The 14,037-nt window shown below is 49.8% G+C and overlaps 1 protein-coding gene across 5 annotated transcripts in view; it reads left to right on the top strand.

Moving 5' to 3' along the window:
• LOC146197185 (homeobox protein cut-like) overlaps positions 1 to 14,037 on the top strand; it is a 725,401-nt gene that overhangs the window by 168,225 nt on the left and 543,139 nt on the right. The window lies entirely within an intron of this gene.

Raw genomic sequence — 14,037 nt, 5'->3', positions numbered from 1 at the left:
GTAATTACGTTCATTGTGTATAGGAGTCCCATGCACGGCGACGCGCCAAGCTAGATTCATTGTCCCCTGTACGGCTGACAGCATACATCTGATGCAATACGTCTCGGGCAGCAGAAATCCGTTGGCCTCTCGTTGCGGTCTCCCGATTCTCAATTCGTCGCGTTCGTACGCATAGGCCTGGGAACTGCGCGAGATATCTGAGGGCCCGCAGTGTGTACACAACACGAGCCGTCTGCGCGTAGCTAGTCCCGGCGTGATGCTGAGCCTGTGATTTGTCGACGTTAAACAGATTACGCGCCGTGATGCGCTGTGACTAATGAACGTTGCTCACTTGCACAGCTCGCGTCCTCTCGCGTTCCTCTCGATTTCAACTCTGGCATGATTTGTGCGGAACAGATGGAAACTCGAAACAGCCACTTTACAACGGAACGAGTTGGGTGAACATTGTGTGCTTAAGGCTTATTTGGCGGTGCCTATAGCTGTGCAAACGAGACGAATACCTTAAGCTGCGTCCCTTACGAAAGCCTTGTTAATCGGAGAGCGTTGAGTGCCACTTCCTCGATGTAACCCACTCTCGAGAGCGCTGGCACAGTGTCGGCTCTATAGAGTGAGTCGTTGACCGAGCTTCATCGCGTAAATAAATGTTATTTATAGGAAGTTATATAAGTGCCCGTGAAAAATGTTGCGCTGTAGGTGGGGCATCTTATTAGATTTTGAGCACGAGAAATAGCCTTTACTTAATCCGTGAATCTCGTCCACAAAGGCGAGGGTTGAAAATTTGTCTTTATTAGCAGTGCAGGCTGACCAAAGTTCCCTGAGAACCAACAGGCTTGCGGTGAGCGGCCGTCTATATAGCGTTGGCTGGAGTGTGAGTTCCTCCTTCGTAATATTTGTTATAATCTCCACGTGTGTTTGCCTGAAGGCTTGCACTTCCACATCGTTGGCGCTTTTTTTTTTCTTTTTGGCTCGCCATGTTCACCTGCGATCCGACTTGAGCACCACGCTTTACCATTTGCTTTGAATGTAGATTAATTAGAACACCATTCTATGTACCGTGTGCGGCACGGGTGTAGGTAAAAACGTACCCGGAAAAAAATGTCCCGGGAGGTAAGGCCACGGGAAAACTCCCCCGGAAGGTAAGGTCCCTGAGAAAGCAACCCCGAGGAAAAAATGCCCCCAAGAAAAATACAATATTTGCCATAAGAATGAATTTTCTTAGGACTCAATTCGCAAAGATAAAAAAAAATTTGGCCCTTAGTTTACCAGCTTTTTAAGCACTCAATAACACAGGTCTATCCGTAGGGTAATATTAATTATTAAGAAACATACATTAGGCTCGTCAAACTGGTAGTTTTCGAGAATCGCCTGCTGCCGGAGGGTACACTGGAATAACCTCGCAGATGTTCTGGTTACTGTCGTCAGCCCTTTCAACCGTGACTGTGTAGAATTTTTCCACACTTCCGGTGGTGATTGCGATGCTGTACTATAGGACGGCAGGCCCAGCCCTAACCGGTCATTCACAGTATAGTCACCTGAAGCACTGTTCGCAGCTTCCGGTCTGCCGAAAGTGGTTGTCAGCGCAGCCTTTATCTCGCAAAAAGAAAAAAAAAATGAAAACAAGGGCGCTGTCGACGGGGCCTCTGTTGGAATACCAGATCACACTATACGACAGTGCAGTATAGGTCATGTCATGAAACATCACACTACAAAACACTTCGATCAGTGATGTCATTGGAGCACACAATGATCCAGAAGGCATTTGCCCACAGCCAATAAATTTCTGATACCATCGTTATTTTTGCTATGAACACTCCCCGCATCAGTATGATGCTTTGGCGTTTACCACTTCAAATCCGACGGATGAAAACCCTGTACCATACAATATTGCAGCACGCCACGGGGAAAGGCAGTCTACGCTTTATAGCACATGGAAATAATAAAAAAAAACGGTAAAACAAAATACAAACTAGATTCAATCTGAAACCTTAGAAGATGTAAAGTAAAATCAGTAAAAGCCAATGATGGTAAAATTAAATCGTCAGGCATCAGCCGAGGCGAAGCTTGAGGCTACAGTACGTTTGATGGCACCCGTTTGAGAACATTTTTTCCTACTTAACAAATGGGGATTTTTGTTTTCAGGACGTTTTTCTTTTTTCTTTTTTTTTCAGGGTTATTTTTTCCGGGGACGTTTATTCCGGGCACATTTTTGCCGGGGACGTTTTTACCGGAACCCACCCTTCGAAAAAAAAAAAAAAAAACCCCTATCTGTCAAAATAAGCTCATACAGATTTTTCATACTAAACTCGTACAAATCTCATATCATCTCATATAAATATCATTGAACGTACGAGAAACATATGCGAGTTTATGAGATTTTTTATGAGTTTAGTATGAGCTTATGTGAGAAATCTGTATGAGGTTATTGTAAGTCAGGAGGATTTTTCTTTACGAATATACGACACCTATATCTGTGCGAGTGTGCTGCACACAAAAACGACCTTTTTGGCGATGACGTAGCGATCTGATTTAAATTCGTTTGATTCCGTTTGATATCTACGGAAGCATTCTGAACACTCGTCGTGTTAAGTTTACAGGTCGCGATTTTGACCGGAAGAATGATTTCGTGTGTGCGTTTGACCAGGGTGCATTACATTCAACATATACGTTGTTAACTAAACGCACGATTCGCACATATTTATTTTTCGGGCTGACGAAATTCGGCTTTTCGTTTATACCCCGTTAGGCTTCTGACTTCGGCAGTTGTACACCTGAAGTCAAACTGAATGCTAAATCATACTGCGCTATTTTATTTTTGTTAAGCCGCTCTTTTGCTTGTGCGGTTCGAATATATGCTCGGCTGCCCTTTAGCGTAACCATTGTCAGTGCAAGTCAGTACCTGCTTTACGTACACTGTAAAGCCGCACAGCACCACTCGAACGCCCAAGTGCGACTCAGTTTGTACATCCAGGGGGCCTTAGAAAGCCGTTGCATTGAATCATTTTGTCTGAAGCTAGTTTATTGTATTGCAAAACATGCAAAAAATATTATTGTCGATCTTTCCTATCAGGCAGGTTTGAATACTGTTGGTTCGGTAACATTACGGTTTTCGTGTAGGTGCGGACGGGCTCTTATAACTGCAGGGTGCGCACAACTGCCGGCTAACAGGCCGCTCGACACCGTGGCGCTCGTCTTTCGACCTCGCCGCCGCGGGAGCCTAACGCTGCCGTGCCTGTTTTTCATCCCGCTGCGTTTGGGGAATAGGGGTGCGGGTGGCCAATCGCCGTTCCCTCGTGCGGGGTTTGCTCTGCGCGGTGACTCATCGATGCCGTCATCGATCCTTGGTGCCGAACGGTGGCTGTTGCTTCGGCTACCGAAAGGGGTTCCCCGCTCTGGCTCTATCTCGCATCGAGGGAGGTCGCCGCCCCCTTTTACTATATTTATTTTCACTATACTTTCGTTTCATTTCATTACTTTCGTTTGTTTTTTCTTCTTCTAGTTGACCATGCATGGCTGATTTTGAAGGTTGATACGGCCCAAATGCGTTCGCTTAACGGGTAACGACGTCGGTGATGTACTCTAAATGAAATCGATAAACTTTTGATCTGCAGGGATGTAATCGGCTCAAATGGAAAACGTAGTTTGCCATGCCTAATAATGTCGCTGCCGCTACACACGCACACGACGCTGCCCTGGTACTCCTTATAACCTGGCGTGCACCAGAGGTGTCTTCGACGCCGGGCGAGCAGGACCGAACGCCTTTTAGGGAAAACGGGAAGGGTGAATCCCTATAAGCCTTCCACGTCAATTCTTCAGTGTGGCTAAAATTAAAGACTCAAGTGAACGCGCATGCAGGAATTTCGTGCGGGTGTTGTCACTTACTGCCGAGGCCGATAAGTGTCGGAAAGTGTTGTTATAGTCCCGCTTCATAAATGTTGCAGGCATTAGGTAATAATACTTTTTTTTATCTATGATTTGAGGTATATATAGGCCTCTTTATTGGAAGGGAAACATATGAAAAATTAAACTTCGTCTGTGACATGCTAATCACAAAAAGATCGCTGTCGCAGAAAACGGAGCTTTTAAAAGCTACTGAAGAATCCCCAATGAAACAAAGGTGTCGCCATCCACGGCCGATTTCGTAACTAAAAATGCATGCGCCGAAACTATATAGTGTGCAGTCGAAACCGATTTTAGTATATGTTTCCTGGACAGGCTATGCTAAGCCGCCATTCACTTCAATTCGGCGGATACCTGCCATCTTTGGTAAAGGCGTCACTATAGTTTGTATGAACTGGCGGCCAATTTTTCAAATCGTATTTTGTTGCCAATAAGCGCGCCTGTTGACTCAGGGCAAGCGCCAAAGCAGTTAGTAAGAGTTAGGAAAATAATATTTGCCAAGAACAATCATTGGATGCCATTGCCACCAGTGTCCCTGAAAGCTTTCCAAAGCTTTATTTATATAAGACGTCAGCAATACTATGACAAGAGCACATGTGTGAACATTTTTGTAGAGATGAACGCGAAATAAACATAAGCGAACGTCTGTATGAGGATGTGCATGGGTGTGACTCCGTGTGAGCAATGGAGAAATTCGCGCCAGGGGAAAGAGCCTGCAAAGATTCGTGCAGATGAGGGTATACTATGGGGTTATTTGGTTCTTGATGAGGAGGGCTTCGTCACTGGAGGTTGGACTTTATCGAGGGATCGCCGATGTTCGGTGTAGAGTATCGTGGTTTAATTGATGTGTTAATTAATTACCTGTAATCGCCGCGTGGCCAGGTATCCAGCTAAAGGTTAGTATATGGCGGGTCAAAATGTAGGGATGGCGTCAGATAGTTCATTGTAAATGTATTCGGAAAACGTTCGTGATTGAAGAGCACGTGCTGCATCTATCGAGTCTGTGTATGTGTTGTAAAAGGGAGAGGAGGAAAGTTGTGTGAATTACTGGTATGGGTGATGGGTATATGCTGGAGGACGGTGTTGGAGGGAGAGTGTTGTAGTGGGGCACGGGTGAAAATGGTAGTGGGGCATAGGTAGAAAGAGAGGGAGAGTGTTTCTGTAGTGGGGCACGGATGAAAATGGTAGTGGGGCACAGGTAGAAAGAGAGGGGGAGTGTTTTGGTAGTGGGGCACGGATGAAAATGGTAGTGGGGCACAGGTAGAAAGAGAGGAAGAGTGTTTTGGTAGTGGGGCACGGATGAAAATGGTAGTGGGGCACAGGTAGAAAGAGAGGGAGAGTGTTTTGGTAGTGGGGCACGGATGAAAATGGTAGTGGGGCACAGGTAGAAAGAGAGGAAGAGTGTTTTGGTAGTGGGGCACGGATGAAAATGGTAGTGGGGCAAAGGTAGAAAGAGAGGGGGAGTGTTTTGGTAGTGGGGCACGGATGAAAATGGTAGTGGGGCACAGGTAGAAAGAGAAGAAGAGTGTTTTGGTAGTGGGGCACGGATGAAAATGGTAGTGGGGCACAGGTAGAAAAAGAGGAAGAGTGTTTTGGTAGTGGGGCACTGATGAAAATGGTAGTGGGGCACAGGTAGAAAGAGCAGATGGCGTTACAAGCTGTCGTCGAAATTTTATAGGTTCGGTATCGCCTCATCGAAATTTTACAGGTTCGGTATCGCCTCATTTAACGTGGGCGTGAGAGCAACGCGAGCCCCTCAGTGTTCATACTCGTCGAAACATGACTTTTATGGCCGTACATACACTCAGATTTGCCGTTCATAAAGGCAGCCCCGCGCGTTTTCATGTTTTTATGCGTTGCAACACTACCTGCAAGATTAACGAATTGACGGAATTCTTCGCAATCCGCATTATGCCGAGTGGCTTTGGTCGAAGTGAATTCGATGTATTCTAAGAGATCGATTGCCGTGTTTACCTGTGTCGCGTGAAAATAATAATAATAATAATAATAATAATAATAATAATAATAATAATAATAATAATAATAATAATAATAATAATAATAATAATAATAATAATAATAATAATAATAATAATAATAATAATAATAATCCGTACGCTCCGATGGTTTCTTACTTATTCTGTTGAGATCAAAGAACTCGTTTTTCTGTCTAAATACGGAATCTTGCCTCAGACGTAAACAATAAATAGTGCAGGTTGTGGGATTCGGGCTTGCTGCGGCTGCCCTTTGCGCGGCCGCCGCCCGCTTCCCAGTTGTTCTCCCCGTTCCCTTTCTCCCGCCTGAGGCGGCGGAGAGGGGCTCGAGCGACTTGTCACTGTCGCTCGGGCCACAGCTCCGCCCTGGCGTCCCAGTGACTGTTCTCATTGGCGCCTTTTGGCGGGAACACGGCACCGCTTCGACAGCCGCGCTCGCGCGACTGTCCGAGCGGAGCCCAGAGAGAGACTCCTCCGAGACATCGCAAGGTGCGTACGCAACTGTTCTTGTCTGCCGGCCTTTGTCCGCGCAGACCAGTGTGTACTCGAGTTCGTCTGCTCCGGGTCTTACCTGAGAGCGAAGCTCGAGCCTGTCGATCGTGATCCAACGATCCGCGACAGGCGTACCTTGCGGTGGTTGCCCACACTCTCTCAAAGGAACCCTTTGGTCACTGCGAGAGAGAGATCACAGCACGCCCTTGCGTGCTTGCGGCGCGCACTCAGTGTCACTTCGTGCGCGCAGGGGAGCCTAGCTCCTCGCGCGCTCCCTTGACACGGTGACTGCGTATGTGTGTGTATGTGCGTTTTGTATATATGTGTATGTGTGTGCGTACGTGCGTGTATGTGCGTTTGTAAATATGTGTGTGCGTGTGTGCGTTTGTAAATATGTGTGTGTGTGTGTGTGTGTGTGTGTGTGTGTGTGTGTGTGTGTGTGTGTGTGTGTGTGTGTGTGTGTGTGTGTGTGTGTGTGTGTGTGTGTGTGTGTGTGTGTGTGTGTGTGTGTGTGTGTGTGTGTGTGTGTGTGTGTGTGTGTGTGTGTGTGTGTGTGTGTGTGTGTGTGTGTGTGTGTGTGTGTGTGTGTGTGTGTGTGTGTGTGTGTGTGTGTGTGTGTGTGTGTGTGTGTGTGTGTGTGTGTGTGTGTGTGTGTGTGTGTGTGTGTGTGTGTGTGTGTGTGTGTGTGTGTGTGTGTGTGTGTGTGTGTGTGTGTGTGTGTGTGTGTGTGTGTGTGTGTGTGTGTGTGTGTGTGTGTGTGTGTGTGTGTGTGTGTGTGTGTGTGTGTGTGTGTGTGTGTGTGTGTGTGTGTGTGTGTGTGTGTGTGTGTGTGTGTGTGTGTGTGTGTGTGTGTGTGTGTGTGTGTGTGTGTGTGTGTGTGTGTGTGTGTGTGTGTGTGTGTGTGTGTGTGTGTGTGTGTGTGTGTGTGTGTGTGTGTGTGTGTGTGTGTGTGTGTGTGTGTGTGTGTGTGTGTGTGTGTGTGTGTGTGTGTGTGTGTGTGTGTGTGTGTGTGTGTGTGTGTGTGTGTGTGTGTGTGTGTGTGTGTGTGTGTGTGTGTGTGTGTGTGTGTGTGTGTGTGTGTGTGTGTGTGTGTGTGTGTGCCGCTGGAGGATGGCGTTTCAATAAACGTCTCCTTTGTGAACTCGGAGGTTTGTGCCCTTGCAGCGAAGTGCTCTCCTCCCGGTGGAGGTTGAGTGCGCGCTGCAGTGTTTCAGTGCGCGCGCGGTGACGGCTGATCGGGGCTTCGGCTCGCGCGACGCTCGAACCCGCGGTGGTTGGTGGCCTATGACCAAGTGGAAACCACGACTGGCGCCCAACGTGAATTGTCCCTGGCTCCATGAGTCGTTGGACAGCACATCGGCCGAGCCGGTCGCCTTGACGATCAAGCTCATGCGCCATGCCTGCCGCCCCCTGCGCGGCACTCGGCAAAGGCACTGAAACACGAACATGGTTCTTCGGACCACCCTGCGGTGCGACCGTTGACCATATGCCTCCGCTGTTTCAGCTTTACGCCGTTGCGGAAGCAATGTGCGCGACGCCGCCGCTGCCGGCATCTCCGCACAACAGCACCCGTACCCCGCTTGCAGACATTTCTGTTCGGGGAACGGCGAGGCGTCGGCCGGGCTCCCTCTGGAAACCGGACCGAAAGCGCGCTCAGTTGGCTGATGCGGCTCCTTGAACTTGCGAGCCGGCTGGCGCGCCATTCTCTCTTGTTACAGCATTTCGACTTTTCGGTGCAGTATCTACAGGGGAGAACGAACGTGGTAGCTGACGCGCTATCCCGTGCCCCACTCGCCCGCGGCGGCGTCTTTACGGACGGCGGGGGAAGGGGGCGAAACAGCGGACGAGCCGCAGAGCGGCACGGAGGGGACGCCCGCAGACGGGTTCCCCATTCCGCTATCCGGGTAAGCAGCGCTTCGCAAAGCAGGCGAGGGTGAAAGCTCTTTGTGAGCACATCTGAGACGCCGATGCTAGCGGAAGTTTTGCTGCGAACCTGCGGGGGGACGAAACCAGGCTCTCCTTTGAGATGACTGGTATCGTTTTCTGCCATGAAGAGCTACGACGGTCCAGCAAAATGACCCGTTTTGTCGCGATGTCAGCGACGGTCTCTGGGAGACGAAGCGCCGTTACGCTGCTTGTATTGCAGCGGGCGCAGCGCCGTTACGCTACTTGTATTGAGCGGGCGCAGGGGGGCACGAGCCAGCGTGTGTCGCGGCGTGCCCCGGGGATTCATGTTTGCTGGGCCATGACGGGCTCGCGCTGAAATACATAGCCACGGATGATGAGTCCTTGAACCATTTGAAGTGGCTATTCCCCAATGTCTGAGCGGCGCTCTGTTGCGTTCTCTCACGACAAACCATTGGCTGGTCATCTGAGTGGCTCCAAGGTTTCAAGAAACTGAGTCAATCGGTGACTACAGCCCGGCATGAAGCGCGACATTTTCCGCTGTTGCCGTTCCTGCCGTGTCTGTCAAATGGAGAAGTCGAGGGGTGGCAAGCCACCGGGCATGACGAAACCAACTGACAGTGTGCGTCCGTGGCAGATGGCCACCTGAGATTTCATGGGGCATTTCCCCAGTAACAAGCAGGGGCTCATTGCTGGAGAATCCCCCTATGGGGAAAGCCAGCCGTGCCTACATTGCAGACCTGAAGGCCTATCCGTAACGGTCTGACAAGCTTGCGCTGGTGCCCATTGTCACCACAGGCAAGCGCCGAGGCACACCCGATGCGGTGGAACGCAGCCGTACCCCGCACCGGTACAAGGTGAGGCGACGGTCACCGATGTGATTGATGCCGGACGGCGGGCCTTTTCCGCAACCGAAGGCATACCGTTTCACCGAGCGAGCTTGCTCGTTCAACCCTACCCGGAAGCAAAGTTGGTCTCTACCTTTTCTAGCTCGCTCAGTTCCAGCCTTTGTATTTTATTTTGTTTTTGTGTCTCTTCACATTTTTCGCTTTCTTCTGTTTTTGTTATTGCTTCCTATCTTGTAAATATTGTACAGTGAGTGCCTTCTTTTGTACAGCGCGTCATCTCTCCTCTTTCTTCTTGAAATTGCGAGGGTTGCTCATTAGGCAGCTCCGACGCGTGGCCTTTCCGGTGTGTGTGGTAAGGAAGTTGGGGCCGTTTGGGGACGGGGAGCATGGACGATGCCCCTTTCACCCAAGGCCGCCGCGGTTGCGAAGGTGCTCGGGACAGGTTCGCCGCGGAAGGTCGGCATCACCCTTTGGTGTGTGAGTGGCTGTGCGTGTGCGTGCCTGGGCGTGGAGGCGACGACGTCGCGCCATGTATGTTTGCCGGCGTGTGCGGAGCGCGGTGGAAAGGAAGCCCCGCGCGGTCTTCCCATGTGCGCCTTGGATCGCCACGGAGTCACGGACTTTCCACACACGGGGACCCTTCGGCGTGTTCGCTGTCCCTGCACCTAACCTGTACCACCACCGACCGAGATCGTTTGCAGCCAAGGATGAACGTTGGCCACCCAGAAGTCAACGAGCGGTGAGTCACCGCAGGCTCCCTGAGCTGCACCGACGAACTTTGGAACTTCTGTACAAAGTTGTGTTTGTACATAGTTATTCTGTACATATTTGTGTGCTGTACATGATTGCGTTCTGTACATAGCCGTTGTTACTTAGCCTCCGGAACTTTGTACATTATTCTTCATGTCATCTTGTTCATTTTTTTTTGTGCGCCTTGCTAATGTTTGTCTTTCTTGAGTGTCTGTCTTTTCGAGATCTTTCTTGCTGGAACTGAAGTGTAGTTGATTTGTTGCGTGAGGATAGCATTCTTTTCCTCATGCTGGGGACCTGCCGCGTGCTTTCACTGATGGGTAGGAGGGCAATTAAGGAGAGGAGGATGTGGGATTCGGGCTTGCTGCGGCTGCCCTTTGCGCGGCCGCCGCCCGCTTCCCAGTTGTTCTCCCCGTTCCCTTTCTCCCGCCTGAGGCGGCGGAGAGGGGCTCGAGCGACTTGTCACTGTCGCTCGGGCCACAGCTCCGCCCTGGCGTCCCAGTGACTGTTCTCATTGGCGCCTTTTGGCGGGAACACGGCACCGCTTCGACAGCCGCGCTCGCGCGACTGTCCGAGCGGAGCCCAGAGAGAGACTCCTCCGAGACATCGCAAGGTGCGTACGCAACTGTTCTTGTCTGCCGGCCTTTGTCCGCGCAGACCAGTGTGTACTCGAGTTCGTCTGCTCCGGGTCTTACCTGAGAGCGAAGCTCGAGCCTGTCGATCGTGATCCAACGATCCGCGACAGGCGTACCTTGCGGTGGTTGCCCACACTCTCTCAAAGGAACCCTTTGGTCACTGCGAGAGAGAGATCACAGCACGCCCTTGCGTGCTTGCGGCGCGCACTCAGTGTCACTTCGTGCGCGCAGGGGAGCCTAGCTCCTCGCGCGCTCCCTTGACACGGTGACTGCGTATGTGTGTGTATGTGCGTTTTGTATATATGTGTATGTGTGTGCGTACGTGCGTGTATGTGCGTTTGTAAATATGTGTGTGTGTGTGTGTGTGTGTGTGTGTGTGTGTGTGTGTGTGTGTGTGTGTGTGTGTGTGTGTGTGTGTGTGTGTGTGTGTGTGTGTGTGTGTGTGTGTGTGTGTGTGTGTGTGTGTGTGTGTGTGTGTGTGTGTGTGTGTGTGTGTGTGTGTGTGTGTGTGTGTGTGTGTGTGTGCCGCTGGAGGATGGCGTTTCAATAAACGTCTCCTTTGTGAACTCGGAGGTTTGTGTCCTTGCAGCGAAGTGCTCTCCTCCCGGTGGAGGTTGAGTGCGCGCTGCAGTGTTTCAGTGCGCGCGCGGTGACGGCTGATCGGGGCTTCGGCTCGCGCGACGCTCGAACCCGCGGTGGTTGGTGGCCTATGACCAAGTGGAAACCACAAGGTCATAGGTATACCGTTAAATAAAATAATTTTCTTGCAATATATTTCATTTGCGGTCTTACAGTAATCAGTGAGAACAGCAAGAAATAGTCCGAATAGTTGGCCGTGTTACCACAGTCGCACGAATAACACCTTCCCTGCGGTCACGCCGAAGCGGTTACGTGCACGCCGGTACGTCACGCACACGATCGTCACGCTTTCGTTTAGCAGTCCTCCCTCGCTCGCCATTTACGCGCGTAATAACCGAGAGAGCATAGGCGACAAGCGCCACGCGCTCGCCCAAAGTTCACTCGCCCAGCAACTGGCGCCCCCTGGCGCTCTTAAAAGAAACTAAACATCGAGGGTATTTCTTCCCTCTCTCTTTCTTCTAGTTTCGATCTCTCTCCGCCTCCGGGATCGCGCAGTCCTCCGCCAGGACCGCCGATGCAGCAGCAGTAAAAGAAGGAAACGCATTCGTTACGAAACTAGCCGAGCTAGGAGCCCCGTATGAAAACGCACACGCATTCGCTCGCCCAGGCAATCGTGTGGCGCAAAGGCAAGAAAACGCGAGCTGCATTCAGTGCAAGAAGCCAGAGGATGGGAAGGGATGCATGCACACCGGGCACCGGGGGTCGGCGGGGAAGTCGTCCCCCTGCGAGAAATAGGAACGAGGCGCGCTCTTTCTTCTCTCCGGAGGAGGCGCGCCAACCAGAAGAGAGAAGACGTTGGCGAAATAGAGATGGATAGCGCAGCGCTCGGCGGGCCGCGTTATTAAATAAGTTTTGCGCGATTGAATTGGCCGCGTTTGTTTGCCTTTGGGAATGGCGGCGTTGCGCGGGCCAGGGGAGAGCGAAGGGTGCCCTGTTGCGGCGATGACCCCCGCCACCACTACTACTACCACCTCTCCCGCTACGAGCTGTGGGCGAGGCATTCGAAAAAGATGCGTAATGAATCGACGACGAGGCCCGCGCCGTCTTCGCCGCGGCGCTCTAACTTTATTAAAGGCCTCGCCGCATGCGGCCCGATCTGCTGCCCGCGCTCGGTGCCACTTCGTGTTGATCTGTGCGCGTTGGTCTCGGCTCATTCGCGCGGTTCTTGTTCTGTGTAAAAGGTGCACATGCTTAACGGCGCTTCTCAACAGAAACCTAAAAGTTAGCCACAGTTAGGTGCTGCCGAGCGGTACAGCGGAATAATGTACTTCGATAAAAATCGCAAGGATATAGAAATGCATGATAACCTGCTTGGCCGTTAAAAGTTAAAATTTTCCTTTGTCATTGCATAATCGTGCAAAACGGCGATCCGGCGGATAACGCAAGGCGTATGGAAACATGGGACAAATGCCGGCCATGATTCGCTAAGTTCTATAGTGCAATTTAGCATGCCTGTGCATGCACGCAGGGTTTCCTTAATATCTGCTAAGGTCATGACTCTCTATACAGCCGGAAATTTCGCAAGTGCTGGAAAAGGTAATGTACAGTCATGAGCAATAGGAGCTAGAACAAAGTTTGAGGATCTATTTATTGATTACTCTATAATTTTATTTGACAAGAACAGATTATTTAGTATTTTGAAGAGGTTTCTCTTGGATGCATGATATCCATAGGTCGCCATCACATTTAATAGAGAAATACCGAGAATGTTTGCAATGTTGTGCAAAACGTTTGTTCTTGCTCATATTGCTCATGACTGTGCGTGTGTCTCGCGTCACGTTACAAGTTTGATCAGTGCACGCTGCTGGAGTGAGCGGAGCGGCTTTATAGGGCATGCACAACTATTACAAAAATGATGTGTTAGGCGTGGGAAGGCACAGGCTGTACATTTATGCCTAATAAGTGGTTTTCTTCTGCGCTGTTACTGCAGCAATCTTCACGTACCTGTACTGATTCATCTTAAAAATGGTTTTTGCTTTCTTTTACGCGCTATAAGGAATTTATTTCTTACAAATAGTCAAACGTCCCGATTCTCAGTTTAGCCACCGCTGAATTCGAGCTTCTGACCTCTTATTCACTCCGTTGATATTTAAATACAGTTCCAAAATACGGTATATTCCTGAAATGTGCTAGATTTTGTTTAGCCATTTTTATAGCTAGTTTACACGCACTCTAAGTATGTTGCGAAGACTATTTTTTTTCTGTCAAATTTCTGCACAAGTAAGCTTGTGCTTGAAAACTGGCTTGAAAACTAGCTTCCACGCAATAAAAAGCGAAATCTTCAAAGGGAACTGTAAAATATATTGTTTGGCCAGAAACATATAGCTTAACGCATAACACCCGATTTAAAAAGAGGGACTAGCTGGGAGTGCGCACACACCCATAGATCCGCGGTAGTATTACCGCTATTTCAACGCAAGCATACTACCAAGGTATATTCACGTTGTGTTTTTCATACCAATGTTCCGCGCAACGTCAAAAAAAGAAAAAAAAAAGTCATTGTTAAATGCGTCTGAATGGGCTTTTAAACGCTAAATACCTGAATCGAAGCATCTGAACTATGCAAGCGCTTGTAAAGTGAATAGTAATGTTTTCATCTAGTGACACTTTGGTCCGACGGCTTTAAAGCTGGTCTCGAGGAGGGGAAAGGGAGGGCGGGAGACGAGTTGGTTGCTTACAGCTTGCTGTATATTATGTGCACCGTATCATAGATGCACTCTGCAGGACTCAGCCAAATGCATCCCATTCCATACCGTTGGGTATGATTTTTCACTGGTGTTAAAAATGCCCACTTTTACTAGGTGACATAATTTTTTATGAGAAAAGTTAAATGCGTTGATACAGCTTGTACATTTCTTGATCCCAGAAGAAGGCATA

The sequence above is a fragment of the Amblyomma maculatum genome, chromosome 3, assembly GCF_055883805.1.
Source record: "Amblyomma maculatum isolate TAMU_Amacu chromosome 3, ASM5588380v1, whole genome shotgun sequence".
NCBI lineage: Eukaryota > Metazoa > Arthropoda > Arachnida > Ixodida > Ixodidae > Amblyomma > Amblyomma maculatum.
This window is presented reverse-complemented; position numbering and strand designations above follow the sequence as displayed.